The following is a 14,635-nucleotide window of genomic DNA, read 5'->3' as shown; positions in this document are numbered from 1 at the left end:
CAACTGCTGCCTGCAGGCCTGCAGGATGCTTCCTGGGTCCCCAGACACACTCTCACCCCAGTGCCTCTCCTCTGGTGGATCCAGCTCAGGCCTCCCTGTGTTCAGCTCTCACGTGTCACCCCTCCCCACCCAGCTTGCCCTCGCCCTTGATCCTCCGTTACTGCTCCTCCTTAGCACTTACCTCCACTTAATATGCCTTTTACTGTACTTATTTATGTGGCTGATGGTCTGTCTTCTCTAGCTACACTGTTAGCTACAGGAGGCAGGGACTTTTGTCTCCGGGTCACTGCTGTATCTCTGGTGTTTCGTACAGGGCCTGGCTCACAGTAGGTGTTCAATAAATAGTGATTGAAGTCTGCTTTTTCAAAGATGGCTGCCACTATACCTCCCCCCCAACTTACAACACAACACTCCTCCCTTTGAGTATGGGTCTGTGCTTTCTCCCACTGAACCTCAGTGGGTTTGTGACTGTGTTGGAAGTGATATTATAAGATTTCTAAAACTGGGGCAGAAAAAGTGCCCAACACTGTCCAGTACTCTTGGGATGTTCATTGTAGGGACCCAGTTGCCATGATGTGAGGAAGCCCAAGTCACAGAGAGGCCCCAGCAGAGGACCCAGAGACAGCCAGCCTCAACCCTGTGACAAGTGTGAGGAAGTCTTCCAAACTGACTCCAGCCCTAGCCACTGTCCGCATAGGAGGCTCCAAGTGAGACCCAGTCAACCCCCAGAGCTGTGGGATATAGTAATGAAATGCTGTTGTTTTTATTTTTTATTTTTGTGGGGTTTTTTTTTTTAGCACGCGCGAGAGAGACAGAGAGAGAGACAGATGGAAGGGAGAGATGAGAAGCATCAACTCTTTGCTGCAGCACCTTAGTTGTTCATTGATTGTGCCTTAATTGGGGGGCTCCAGCTGATCCAGTGACCCCTTGCTGAAGCCAGCAACCTTGGGCTCAAGACAGTGACCATGGGGTCATGTTTATGATCCCAGGCTCAAGCCAGTGATGCTGTGCTCAAGGTGGATGAGTCCACACTCAAGCAGTGACCTCAGGATTTCGAACCTGGGTCCTCAGCATCCCAGGTCAACGCTCTATCCACTGACCAGGTGGTGACATGCTGCTTTAAGCCGCTAGGTGTTGGAGGTGATTTGTTATCTAAAGAACGTTGAACGAGTGGATGCTGACGTGTTGTCTGTGACTCCCATGCTCTCTGCCTCAGTGACCTGGGACCCTACTGGGCGCTGACCCCTTGCAGGAAACCAGTCCCACTTTGAGTATCCCTGTCTGTTTTCTTAGGCACCGCCTCCCTCACATGCCTCCTAGAAGCTTCTCCTGGGCAGGAGGAGAGTGTGCTCTCTCTTCTGGAGTCGGCTGGGGTCACTGCTGAACGCTCTCCAGGCCTCAGAGGGCATGGGGACACTGCTCTCATCAGGCGTCCCCTTGAGGCTGAGGGTCCCTCAGTCATCGTCCTTGATCCTAACTGTCCCAGAAACTGTCCACTGCTCTGAGCTCTTGCTGCCGCCTCCCCAGCAGCAGGGAGACACAGACCCAGCTTGTCTTTGCCTCCTAGCTGCGCACGTGACCCGGGGAAGCTCGCCCCCGCCCCAGGACAGCCTCAGGCCCTGAGGCCTAAACACGTGAGTCCCAGGAAAAGGAGAAAATCTTTGCTCAGTTCCTGTCCCCAGACTCTCCCCTTTCATGAATGTTCTTTCCACGGTGACTGATAGCACGCACTCCATTTAGAGTCCAGCTGAACCCTACCCCCAGCGCCCATCGGGATGCGGCTCAACGTCCTGGTCCCAGCTCGCCGATCTGCGAAGGGCAGGCCCTGGTGTTGTCCTGACAGTCTGGGCTGGGCAGGACTCTCTCCCATGACCGCTGATCCCGCTTCTTTCCTCCTTCCAGTGCCCTCTGGCCCCTGACTGTCCCCGCCCGATGGAGTGCGCAGCCAGGCTCCTTTAAGAACGCTGGGCTAGGATCGCAGCAATCCCAGGGCCTGGCCCTGAGCTGCGGGCTGTTTGCCAAGGCGGGGTGACTCTGGGTCAGGATCCCCAGGACAGCCGCCCCCACCTTTGAGGAAATCCACTCTGTTCCTCAAAGGATTCCCTGTGTGAGTGTCCTGCCAGCCAAGGTACCAGGGCCTTTGTTTGCGGAGGGCAGGGTGAGGGCAGGGGGTGGGGCAGGGCTCCCGGCAGGAGGAGTTCCCGGCCTGGCAGAAGCCCGTCAGGAACCTGCTCAAAGGCCAGGGGTCCCCCCAGAAATCAGGTTCTAACTCCAAAAGCTCTCCCCACCTCCACCCTCCTGGGCCCCCTGGTGAGGTGAGGCTGCGCAGGGCCTCAGGCTGGGAGAGGCAGAGCCCAGAGCAGGTCACCCCGCCCGCAGAGGCAGGGAGCGGGGAAGGTGGCGCTGGCTGAAGGTCACGCAGGAGCCCTGGCCCCCGGCCACCTGGGGCTGGGCCTGTCCCGGGAGGCTTCTGGCGCACTCAGGGCCTCAAGGGTAACCCTTTGACATTCCCGAAGGAGGTGACAGCCTTAGGCATAACTGAGATGTCTACAGGGCTGGCACTTATATGCTCTAATCCTACATAAATCCCAAAATAAATCCTATAACTAGCTTGTAGCTACCACTATGATTGAGCCCTGAGAGGGTGGTGAAAAGTGCTAATTTATTCTTTGCGAGCATTAAATATAACATCACGATCCTTATAACCTTACCTTGATGTGTCTGGTTTGGTAAGACATGAGCCCCTTAAAAGTGCCCATGCTTTGGGTTGTCCTCCACCTCGAGGGGCCTGGTCCCAGGGCTGCGCGGCCTATCCCCACACGCCCCAGGGATGGCACTGTGAGTGGAAAAGGAAACCCGACAAGCCCAGTGACCGAAAGTGACCATGTCCACATGGGGCGGTCTGATCAGAAATTCCTAACGGGGCAGGCCATGGCAGGTAGTCACGTCCTAGACCTACAGCTTCCTTAGCAAGGGTCAGTCTCTGCCTTAAGTGAGCCTGTCTGTTGTCTTTGCACATCTAGAATGATATACTTTTTTTTTTTTTGTATTTTTCTGAAGCTGGAAAGGGGGAGGCAGTCAGACAGACTCCCGCATGCGCCCGACCAGGATCCACCCGGCATGCCCACCAGGGGGCGATGCTCTGCCCATCTGGGGCATCACTCTGTTGCGACCAGAGCCATTCTAGCGCCTGAGGCAGAGGCCACAGAGCCATCCTCAGCGCCCAGGCCAACCCTGCTCCAATGGAGCCTCAGCGGCGGGAGGGGAAGAGAGAGACAGAGAGGAAGGAGAGGGGGAGGGGTGGAGAAGCAGATGGGTGCTTCTCCTGTGTGCCCTGGCCGGGAATCGAACCCGGGACTCCTGTATGCCAGGCTGACGCTCTACCACTGAGCCAACCGGCCAGGACCAAGAATTACATACTTTTGAAATGGCAGAGTAGTTTTCTTTACCACACCCCTCAGGGCACAACTGTGGGCCCCAGAGGACAAGACCACTAGGGCAGGAGACTGCAGAACACCTGTTACTCTCTTGCCGGCCTCACTCCACCTCTATGTGCTGTAGATGTTCACTGTTCACCACCCTGGCCCCTCCAATGCAGAAGAAGTACATGTATTTCCATTTTGCTTGTATCCAATCCTAGTGGTTTCCCTGCTTTGCTTTTTCCGCCCCCTTCATCTTCCACCAACGGATTTCAAGCATCTCCCTTAGGTCTCCTCCTTTGATCCTAATGTATAAAATAAGCCACAATATTTCTTTTTTCTGGGGTATTTTCTCAATCTATTGAGATCTTGCTTCTGGGCATGTCCTAAAAAATTTGACTCAAATAAACTCTTGTGAAAGTTGGAAGGTGGTGAGGAGTCAGGACTGAGTTAAGTGCTGACGACTAGTGTGTGAGGGACAGGTGGACATGTCCTAGCTCAGCTTTGCGCAGAGCACAGAGCCTCAGCTGCCAGGCCTGTGTCGGCCAGCCCCTCCACAGTGACCTTGGGCCTGTGCGACCTCTCCTCCTGGCGGGGGGGGGGGGGGGGGGGGGGGGGGGGGGGGGGGGGGCTCAGAGTCACCATTTTCATCCTGAGTCTGGAGGGACTGAGCTGAGTGGCTTCTCTAGTGTCCTCTAGCCCCGACCCTGTGGCGAGGACACCCTAGCTCAGCCCAAGGGAAGCCCCTCCAATGTGGGGAATCACCTTCAGCAGCCTAGGGCTTGAGCAGCCTCAGGAAGGAAAGAAAACGCTCTTTAAGTTGTCATAACAGAGCGGGCCTCCAGGCACCTCCTGTTTACCAAGGCTGAGTAAATACAGTCAGGCCCTAGCAACAGGCACAAAGGGGCCCTTGTGTTACCCTGCTCGCACTCCCTGGCTCCCTCCCCTCCCCGCGCTCTGCCCAGCTGGGAGGCTCCAGGAGGCGTGCCAGGCAGGTGACAGCGGTGGGTGCAGGATGTGTTGTGTGCAGAGCTCTGGGACACGCTGGGGAGCCAGGCTCTCGAGGACCCTTGTCCTCTGTATGCAGGAGATTCGGTCTTTTCTTCCCATCGGCCTTGTCCGTCAAAGAGCAGGTGAGCCTTGGCCCAAGGCTTCAAGGTCAGTCTTGGCCATGAAACCTTAGGTGTGTTACGAAGCTGCTTTGAGCCTCAGTTTCCTCCTTTGTAACAAGAGGCTACTACACGCCCTTGGCCTCACCTGATTGCCGGGATATTAAGGTGATCGTTTGTTCATTCTATGAACTCTGCCTTGTGCAGACAGCGGGAACTGTTATTTCAGGTGAGGGACAGGCCAGGAGTCCATGAGAGATGAGCTGTGCTCCTATCCAGTGCTAGGAGCCCCCAGATCCCCCTTTGAAAGATGAAAAGGGTGGGGACGGTACACCCAGTCCCCGCAGGCCCTCACTGTGTGAAGCCGTGAGGATGAGGCAGATATTGACCAAGGGCTGATTTGTGTAGTACTCAAAGCGTCGCTACAACTCAATAAAAAGATGAATGGACTGGTTGAAAAATGAGAAAGTAACTCATAATACGATTCATAAAAGAATGATGGATAGACACTTAAAAAAATAATCAACCTTACTGGTAACAAAAATGAAAATAAACACGACAATGAGATTTTCTTTTTTCCTTGCATCAGTGTCAAAAGATCAAAAATGTTTCTCATAGGGTTGGCAGGAGTGTGGGGAAATGGATGCCTCAAAAAACAAATGCTCTGCCACTTACTGACCCTGGACCATCGACATAAACTTCCCACGCCTCAGTTTCCCTGTCTGTGAAATGGGTGACAAGCACACGCACCTTGCAGTTTGTGGTGAGGATTAAATGTTATTATGTACAAAGTACATAGAGCAGTACCAGGCAAGAAAAAAGTGCTTATTACATTGTAGCTATTATTTATTTTTGTTATTACTGTTGGTTCAAAGTATAAATTGGTACAATCTTTCTAAAGTCCAATTTAGAAAAGGCTACCATAGCTTTAAATGTGCTCACCAATTCCAGATCTAAAAAAATAATCAGACAAGTGGGCAAAAAGCTATATGCCTGGATATTCATCAGAGAATTATTTGTTAAACAAACAAACAACAACAACAAAAATACCCTGGAAATAATCTAAATGTCCATTAATAGGGAACAGAATGATTAGATTACAATCCATCTATTCATGGAGTACCGCCCAGCAATTAGATTCGATAGGGTGGAGATGTTTGTATTGACACGGAAAGTTCTACCTGTCACACTGATGGATGAACGAGCAAGTCACATGACAGCTGATACAAAGAGATTCCACTTCTGTGAAACTGTCAACATGGGTTTGTAGGTGTGTACGCGCACTGGAAGACGTCCATGAGGATGCTCACCAGAACGCCAGCAGCCGTTTTTTCCTAAGCTAGCTTTTATTTTTTTTTCCTTTACACCTTTTTGTATTGATTAAACTAAAATACAAACCAACATGTATAGAGTTGTTTTAAAAACTTACTAAGGTTCTTTTCTTTGAAGCTCAAAGGCAGTTAAGTGCTGAGTGGAAACATGGCGGCTCACTTTCTGTGTCTGGAGATGGACCAGGGTTCTCAGGGGGTCAGGAAGGCTCCAGGCAGGCAGACGCTGAGGGCAGGGACGGGCACGGGGTCAGCGCAGGACGGCACCTGTGCACTCAGGACCAGGAGGAGTCCAAGGTGGGGGAGCCACGAGGGCGGGGGGCGGCCAGAAAGGCAGGCTGAGGCCAGGTCACCGCGACGGGAAGGCCAGACGCAGAGCGCGATTGTATCTGGACGCAGCCGGGGAGAAGCACAGCTGGTCCCTTCCCAGGAAGCTGAAAGCCCCATTGTGTCCTGCACCTGCCCCAGCTCCAGTCTCCGAGTCCCCATGATGAAAAGAACCCAACCCTTTGAGTGAAACAAACGTTAGTAACCTTTTCAGACAACTGCCCCGCCCCCGCCTCTGCACACAGGGAAGTCAGCCCTGGGCTGTGGTGGGGACCCCCTCTCCTGGGGTCGCTGCTCACACGGCCCTCCCTCACACAGGCTCCCTCAGAGGGAGGGTCCATCCCACGGATGTCACGCCACATCCCTCAGGTCCCAAACAAACTTCTGGGAGTGAAATTCTCAGCATGGCAGCAGGAAGGGTGCTGGAGGTAATGTACCTCGTGACCAGCAGGCAGGAGACGGCGACGAGGCGTCCTGCACAAGGAAGTGTCCTGGGGCCAGGGTCTGCAAGTCTCACACTGATCTGCCCTTGCTTGGGACAAAGACGGCTGCTGATGGACGGACAGGGAGCTGCAGGGCCACACACAGAGCAGGGAGCTGTTCTGAGGAGGTAGGTGGCCAGCATGGAACAGAATGCCTTGAAGGAAGGAAACTCACAACAGCTGCCCAGCTGGGGCTGGCCTGACTGGGGGCTCAGAGTACGCGCAGGCTCAGGGGCCCCCGGGCTGGGGGCTCAGAGTACGCGCAGGCTCAGGGGCCCCAAATGTTGTGCACGTGCTGACATGGGCCCCATGTCAGGAAGGACCCCTTCCCAGAACCCACGGCCTGGACAAGAGCTCAAGGGGCACACAGGGTACCCGCAGAGCCCTGAAGAGGAGTCATTCGGATGAAACCTGAACAGGGACATGTCCCTAGGAAAAGGATTGTCACAGATGCCTTGAGAGGAAAGCCCAGACTCTGATGACCAAACCCCATAGTTCAGCTATGGCTCTTCATTCTCAGGTTTTGTTAACTGAAGTGCAAACATACTCCTTTTTATTCCAGACGGGTCTAAGGGCCAACCAGCCTCAACAAATGATCGTCACCAAGTGCTACCACCTTAGGGCTTCTCAGCTGCAAGTGGTCCCTGGGGTCAGGGGGTCCATGCAGAGGGACCACACTAAAGCATCTTCACGTTTTTCTGAAGTTGGAGGGGGTCCCCGGGAGCTCCGTGACACACAGGCAGGCAGGTTTTTGGTGAGGACTAGGACACTGTAGGAATGCCGCCATCAGCTGTGTGATGGTGGGAAGAAACAGCTTTACATGTCTGTGTTTGGGGGACACAGGACACTGATCAAGTTTCTGGTGTCTGGGGTGGGCACGGCCAGGTAAGTGGCCCCTCCAGCTTCCAGGGAGCTGTCTTCGGCAGGCCTTCCTCCAGCTGGGCTTGCTGCCTTTGTGAGCACAGCTGCACTGGAACTTGGGGTCCCTTTCCTCCCTTCCCAGGGAGTTCCAACCCCTGTGCCTGCTGTGTCTTTTTGTCCTCGCATTGCCCCCTGGAGGACAAGTGGAGGATGGAGCTCAGGGCACGTGGCACAGGTGTCAGACATTTTAACTGGCCCTTCTTCATGGCCATCAGAATCCTAATTTTGTTCAAAGTAGCAAAGAGCCAGGCCAGGGGGGTAAATCTTGCCTCATTGATCAATGGTCCTGTGCCCCTTCGCCGGATTCTCTCCCCCTGTTCTCCTTTGCAGCTCTAGGGGGCCACTGACCCAGTTCCAAGCACTGAAATACAAGGGAAAGTCCACGGCGGGAGGGAGAGGAGGGACATTTGAGAGAGCTTATGTTTCTTCATAAAAGGGACAGGTGTGAAAGGTGAGCTTTTGTAGGCCACTGTTCCTCTTCTTGCATGCTGGAACGCAAGGCGCGATGCCCAGAGTGGCAGCAGCCATCCTGTGACTATGCGACACCAGGGTAACACTGAGGACGGTGGGCAGAGAGGTGGGAAGACCTGGGTGCTTGATGACCTCACCAAGCTGCCAAACCGCCCTGAAGCCCGCTGTGCCCAGGGTCTTTGTTCAATAAGCAATTATAGCACTTGTGGGTTAGCTGTAGCCGAATACATCAGGGAGGCAGGAGGGCTGACTTGCTCAGTGTGAGCCCACGTAGAGCACTGAGCATGGTGGCCGTTATCACCACCTTGCAATGCGTGTGTGTAATGCATGTGTTTGCAATTGCTTACACATGTGGGTACCCGTGGACAGATATGCAAAGTGTATGTACATATGACCCTTGGTGTCAGAATGTGATTCACGGGGAGGCCCTATGATTTGGCTTGGGCCCTCGGGGCATTCCCTTAACCTCACTGAGAGCCAGTTTCCTTAACTAAATGGGGAGAATAATGAGCACTAACAAACTGACGGTGCAGAGGTAGGGCAAGAGTCCTGGCTTCGCCTGGCAGAGAGGGAAACCGAGGCTTAGAGGGGCTACGTGTTATGCCGAAGCCAGGAGCCAGGAAACGCTGAAACGGACTTGGATTAGGATTTTCTGCTCCACCGCACACTGTGGCCTCACACAATGTGCTGGGTATTGGAGAGCTGCATGCGCATGTGTGTGTATAGGGGTGTGTGCACAGGTGCATGGAGGGTGTGTGCAGAGTGGTATAGGGAACTAGCAGAAATGTGTGCAAGGGTGTGTCTGGAGGGCTGTGTGCGTGCGGCCCCACGGGCCAGTCACATAGGCTCTCCCAGACTCCGGGGTTCCAGCGGGGCTCCAGCAGGGCTGCCCGTGTGACAGCTCCCTGCGGCCCTCTGGGGCTCTGGGGCCTCCGCAGCTCAGCGGCTGGTTCCTGCTCCCTTCTCCCAAACAATGTCAGCAGCAGCACGGGCAGCACTCCCGGGGCGAGCCACCTCCCTCCCGTTTACCAGCGCCTGGGCCGGGCCCTCAGCGGGCCTTTCCCAGGCCCCTACCCCTCCTGGCATCTTTGGGGGTCAGTTTCAGTGTCACTGCTCCTGAGGAGAGCTTCCTTTCCTTTGATGCCAAGACCCCCCCCCAAAAAAAAAAGAAAACAAGAGGAGTTCCCAGGCTTCTCCAGCTGCTCAGTCACGGCACAGGGGCAGATGCGCGGGGACCCTCCCGTTCTCACCTGGCGCTGAAGGGCACTGCCTCCCCCCCTTGCTCCTGGTCCTCACGTCTGTCTTCTGCATCTGGGGGAAGGAGGTTCCGGCCCTTCACACACCCCTATCTAGAGCTCGGGGAAATTCCACCCCTTGAGCCCCCGAGGGCAAGGGATGGACCTACAGGCCCCCAGGATTTTGTACAACAAACACGCTGTCCTGTTGTCCTCTCCCCGGGGAGTCTTTGGTCCAACTTGGGCGCTGATCCAAAAAGTCATTAAAAGAAAGTACAGACAAGGAGAGGAAAAAATTGCTCTTCTGACAATAAAGCCAAACACTGTCACACGCCAGGGCGGCTGGCCCTCTCCCAGGGACTCCAGAGAACTTCCGGGGGGAGACACGGAAGAGGGGTGGTTGGGGCTGGGGCCTAGCCCCCCAGCCGGGTGCAGGACCCAGCGCCATGCGCTGTTCCTGCGGAGGCCTTGAGCCAGCGCCCCCTCTGGGGGAGGGCCCCCTCGCAGGTCTGGGGGCCTGGCGCAGAGCAGGCCCACAGCTCATACAGGTGTCTGAGAGGGCCAGTGCCAGCCCGAGCCTCTCACAGGACAGGTGACTGACTGAGGGCTGGGAGGAATGACCCGCCAAAACTCACAGAATAGGTGGGATACACGGAGCTGTTCCCGCATTCCCCGTGGTCCCCACGCCCCCCCATCCTGGCCTAGGTGTGACATCACAGCAGTAAAGACAGTGTCCTGCAAGAGCTCCAGCTTCTCAGCCTCCGGCTGGGGAAACCGAGGCCCAGAGCAGGTTCTCTGAAGGGACAGGGGCCAGAACATACATGTCCTGGTTGTCCCTGCCTCACGCCCCGCTAAACTCACTGGCTGATATTTACTGGTGTTTACTGCACGAGGGGCCTAGGGCTGATCACATTTGTTTTTACAACAAACTGAAAAATGGACTACCTTTATGACCCTGCCATTTATAGATGAGTCAGCTGGGAGGCCAAGGGCACATGGCTGATGCTCGATGGAGTCAGGACCGGAGGCCAGGGCATCTGATCCCAGTGTTCATGGCCATGGCCTCTGAGGAGGGCCGCGAGAAACTGACACAGCCCTCCACACTCTGCACCCCCTGCCCTGGGCCCGGTGGGAGGGGTCCACAGCCCTGCCTGCTGTGTGTCCAGTGCCGAGCTGAGAGGCAGGCAGGCCGAGCAGTCACGGCCATGGGCGTCTGGGAGGAGGCACAGGACAGCAGAGAGTGCGGGGAAGCCTCCCTCAGGGCGAACCAGCCAAGGCGGTGGGAGGAGAAGCCCAGTGGCTGCAGGACACAGGGGCGGGGCCTGGGGGCGGGGCTTCCTCCAGGCATCTGGTTCTGGCTGGGCAGGATGGCAACCAGAGAGATGGCTCAGGCCACTGCCACGCTTCTGCTCGCTCCTGGCCGGCCACAGGTCTTTCCTGGCTTCTGGAGTCTCTGCTCCGAGAGCCTGCCCCTGTCACCTGTCCCAGGAGGGGCAGCTGGGGCAGGGTGGGCCTCCTCCTCGAGCCCCAGCCCAGTCTTGCCTTTTCTCACAGCCATCGATAGCCTCCACACCACCCTATGCCCTCCCATCCTCTCTGTAAAACCAGAGGTAGCCAGGGCACTCAAAACACGACCCCCTCCTTGCACTGGGTGATGTTGGAGCTGGTTTTGGCTCCAGATCCTGAGCCTGTGTTGGTTGCCAAGGCAACAGCAGCCCTTAGGGAGGCAGGCCTAACAGTGAGAGGAGACTGGAAGCTCGGGTGCTGGGGAGTCACAGCCCAGCCCCCCTTTATCCCTCTGTGCCTTCGGGGACGCTCGTGCGCCTGGCAGGGGCGTGGGTGTGCAAGCAGGGGGTGTGCGTCTGGGTGTGTGTTGCTGTGTATGCACATGAACCTGAGGCTTATGAGCAGTTCTGCAGGGGCAGGTGGGGAGAGGAGGGAGGAAAGGGGAGGGGAGAGTGGGGAGAGGAGAGAAGAGCAGGGGAAAGGAGATGGTGTGGGGGGAAGAAGAGGGGTGGAGAGAGGGGGCAGGGGAGGGGGGAGGAGGGGAAGGGGGGAGAGGTGGGAAAGGGGAGGAGAAAGATGCCTTGGTTAAACCTCCCGACGGCCCTGAGTCAGAGAACACCGCCTCCATTTCACAGATGAAGACACTGGGGTGCATCAGTGTGTAGTCCGCGGTGTGACAGTGAGGTGGAGCTCCCCTAGACCTGCGGGCTGGTCCCCTGCCCTCCTTTGTCACTCCTGGCGTGGGTGCAGGGCCTGAATGCTTCTCAGTCCTTCATGCTGGCCCTGTCCCACAGATCTCCCCGCTCACCTGCCAGCTGTCCTCCCGGGGTGAGTTGGGACAGCTGTGTAGCAGGACCCATCTAGATGGGGTCCCTGAGCAGGGGCAGAGGACCAGGGAGCCCCAGAGAGGTGGCAGGGAAAGGGCCCTGAGCCCTGGGCCTGACCCCACCCGGCCAGCCGAGCCCCAGCAGGCAGGTGGAGGGTCCGTCTCCTGCACTCATCTCACTGCCTCTCTGGCCTGGCCCCCGGGAGGGCCCGGGCCTGCAGGAAAGGCCACTTGGCACGAGCCTTACCCAATGTCCAAGCCACCCTCATGCCCCCTCGGCTCAGGACCACTCAGGAGAGAGCAGTGCTCTTCTTCCAGGAGAACTTGCTGAAAACAGGCCGGGGCACAGACAGTTCTGGTTTGAAGTCCTGCGCAGCAGCTCATCAGCTACTGACCCTGACTGGTCTTAACGTCTCCAGAGCTGTGGCCTTTCCCTCTGTGACGGGCACGTCCTGTCTCGCTGGCCACTGGCCGCGCAGCACAGGCCGGTGACGAGCCAGCAGGTGTTCACGACCCCACGGCTCCGGAGGCTGAAGTCCGAGATCAAGGTGTTGGCAGGGCTTGTTGCAGACGGCAGCCTTCTCGCTGTGTCCTCGTGCGGTTTCCTCTGTGTCTCTCTAGGTTCCTATTTTCCCTTCCTGCTTCCCAAACCCACCAGTCATATTGGCTTGGTCCCACACCACCCATGACCTCATATAACTTAACACCTTTTTAGAGCCCTGTCTCCAAATACATTCTGAGGCACTTAACTAAGGATTAGGACTTCAGCATGTGAATCTGGGAACCACAGTTCAATCCGTAACAAGGTGGAATGCGAGTACCGGCCCTGCACATTTGGTGTGAGAAGTACTGATCATGACATGCCATCGGAGAGCCCGGCATGGCCCCCGTCCAGGGATCACACTGTAGTGACGACCCCCACAGCACAGGGGTGCACAGGCCTGCACTCCAAGGAGACGACGTGTACTAGAACTTGGTACCTGGCTCGGGTGGGCGCTTGGTTGGGAAGTGGCTTTCCCAAGCCTGACCTGTCCACTCTCCCACAGAAAAGGGCAAGCGTGTACAGTTTCCAAGGCCAGGCTGCACCCTCAGGCCAGTGGGCACAGCCTAGCCCGAGGGGTGGGGCAAGGTAGTGGAGCAGTCCATCACTCAGATGGGGAAACCGAGGCACGGGGGAGCTATGCAGGTGCTGGCACAGGGGCTGAAATGCCCGGGGAGCAGTGGTGCCCTGGGGAGGCGAGGACGGGGAGGCCGCTGCCTGCTCCGCCATGCGCCCTGGCAGCCGGGCCCTCCCGAGGCAGGAGGCCGGAGGCTCGCCCGGCCTGAGCAGCGCAGGGCCCCGGGGCCCAGCCCTCACTGCAGGCCGCACTCGGCCAAGCCTCCACTTCCTGAGCCGGCCTGGGGCAGGCTGGGCTGCCGAAACCCTGCCTAAAAAGGAATCCGGCTGTGGTGGCCCAGGCTATTTTTAGACAATTGTGTTGAAAAATCCCCAAAGTCCATGTAGCATCATGTGTTTCTTTTTCTTCGGGAAGAAAAAAAGGGATGAAGTAAGTGGATCCCCCACCGTGGGAAGGGCCTACCCTGCCCCTTCCTGGAGGGGCAGTGGCCGGGGCCCTGCAGCTGGCCAGCCCTGGGTTCAGGAGCTCAGGGCTTTGGGCTGGGCTCACGTCAGCCTCCCCGTCAGCCTCGGCTTTCAGGGGGTTGTGGGGCACCCACGGACGCCCCACAGGACAGCTGAGGAGACTGGGGCTGGGCTGTCCTTTCCCCGTCCTTTAAAAACACAGCTTTATTGAGGTATAATATACATATCATGAGCGGTACATATTTAAAGGGTACAATTTGATGTTTTGACACATGTAGACACCCATGAAGCCATCACCACAATTAAGGGGGTCAGCACACCCATCGTCATCCCCAAATGCTTCCTCATCCGGTTTGCGAGCCCCCCCTCCCCTCACCCCCTCCTGCGTCCCTCCCTCCCCTCACCCCCTCCTGCGTCCCTCCCTCCCCTCACCCCCTCCTGCGTCCCTCCCTCCCCTCACCCCCTCCTGCGCCCCTCCCCTCACCCCCTCCTACGTCCCTCCCTCCCCTCACCCCCTCCTGCGCCCCTCCCCTCACCCCCTCCTACGTCCCTCCCTCCCCTCACCCCCTCCTGCGTCCCTCCCTGCCCTTGGCAACCATAGTCTGCCTTCCATCACTGCGGGTTAGTTGGCATTTTCTAGAGTTTTCTGTAAATGGGATCATACAGTGTCTTTTATTTTGACTGGCTTCTTTAGGTCATCATTCTTATTTTGAAATCCATTCATGTCATTGTACATAGCAATGGTTCGTTCCTTTTTAGGGCCCACGGTATCCCATATGTGAACATACCACAGTTGGTTTATCCACACAGCTGCTGATGGACACGTGAGATGTTCCCAGTTTGGGGCTATCATGAATAAATGAAGCAGCTCTGAACACTCATGCATAAGTCTTTGGGTGGGCAGATATTTCCTCTTCTTTGGGGTAAATACCTAGAGGAGGAATTCCTGAGTAATGCTATATTTAACTTTTGAAGAAATCATTAAATTTTTTCCAGAGTGGCCACACCATTGTGCATTCCCACGAGCAATGTCTGAGTCTGAGTTCTCTCCGCATCCTTGCCAACACTTGTTAATGTCGTCTTAGATCACAGTCCTCCTCGTGGGTTATCTCCTTGTGGTTCTGATTTGCGTTTCTCTCGCGACTAATGATGGCGAACATCCTCTCATGGGCTTTTTGGCCCAGATTCCATTTGTTTAAAGAATAAACTTCTGATTTTTGAATAGTTTTGGATTTACTGAGAACTTGGAAGGTAACACGGATACCCACATACCCCTCACTCAGTTTCCCCGTCTATCAAATGGGTCCTGGACGGATGAATACAGGCAGTGTCGTACCACCTGAGTCTCAGCTTTACCGTCTATAAAATAAGGGTGAATATGGGAAACACCTTTTTTGGGGGGTGAAGTTGGCTAGTGGTATTGTACAGG

This window comes from Saccopteryx bilineata, chromosome 4 (genome assembly GCF_036850765.1).
Source record: "Saccopteryx bilineata isolate mSacBil1 chromosome 4, mSacBil1_pri_phased_curated, whole genome shotgun sequence".
Taxonomy (NCBI): domain Eukaryota; kingdom Metazoa; phylum Chordata; class Mammalia; order Chiroptera; family Emballonuridae; genus Saccopteryx; species Saccopteryx bilineata.
This window is presented reverse-complemented; position numbering follows the sequence as displayed.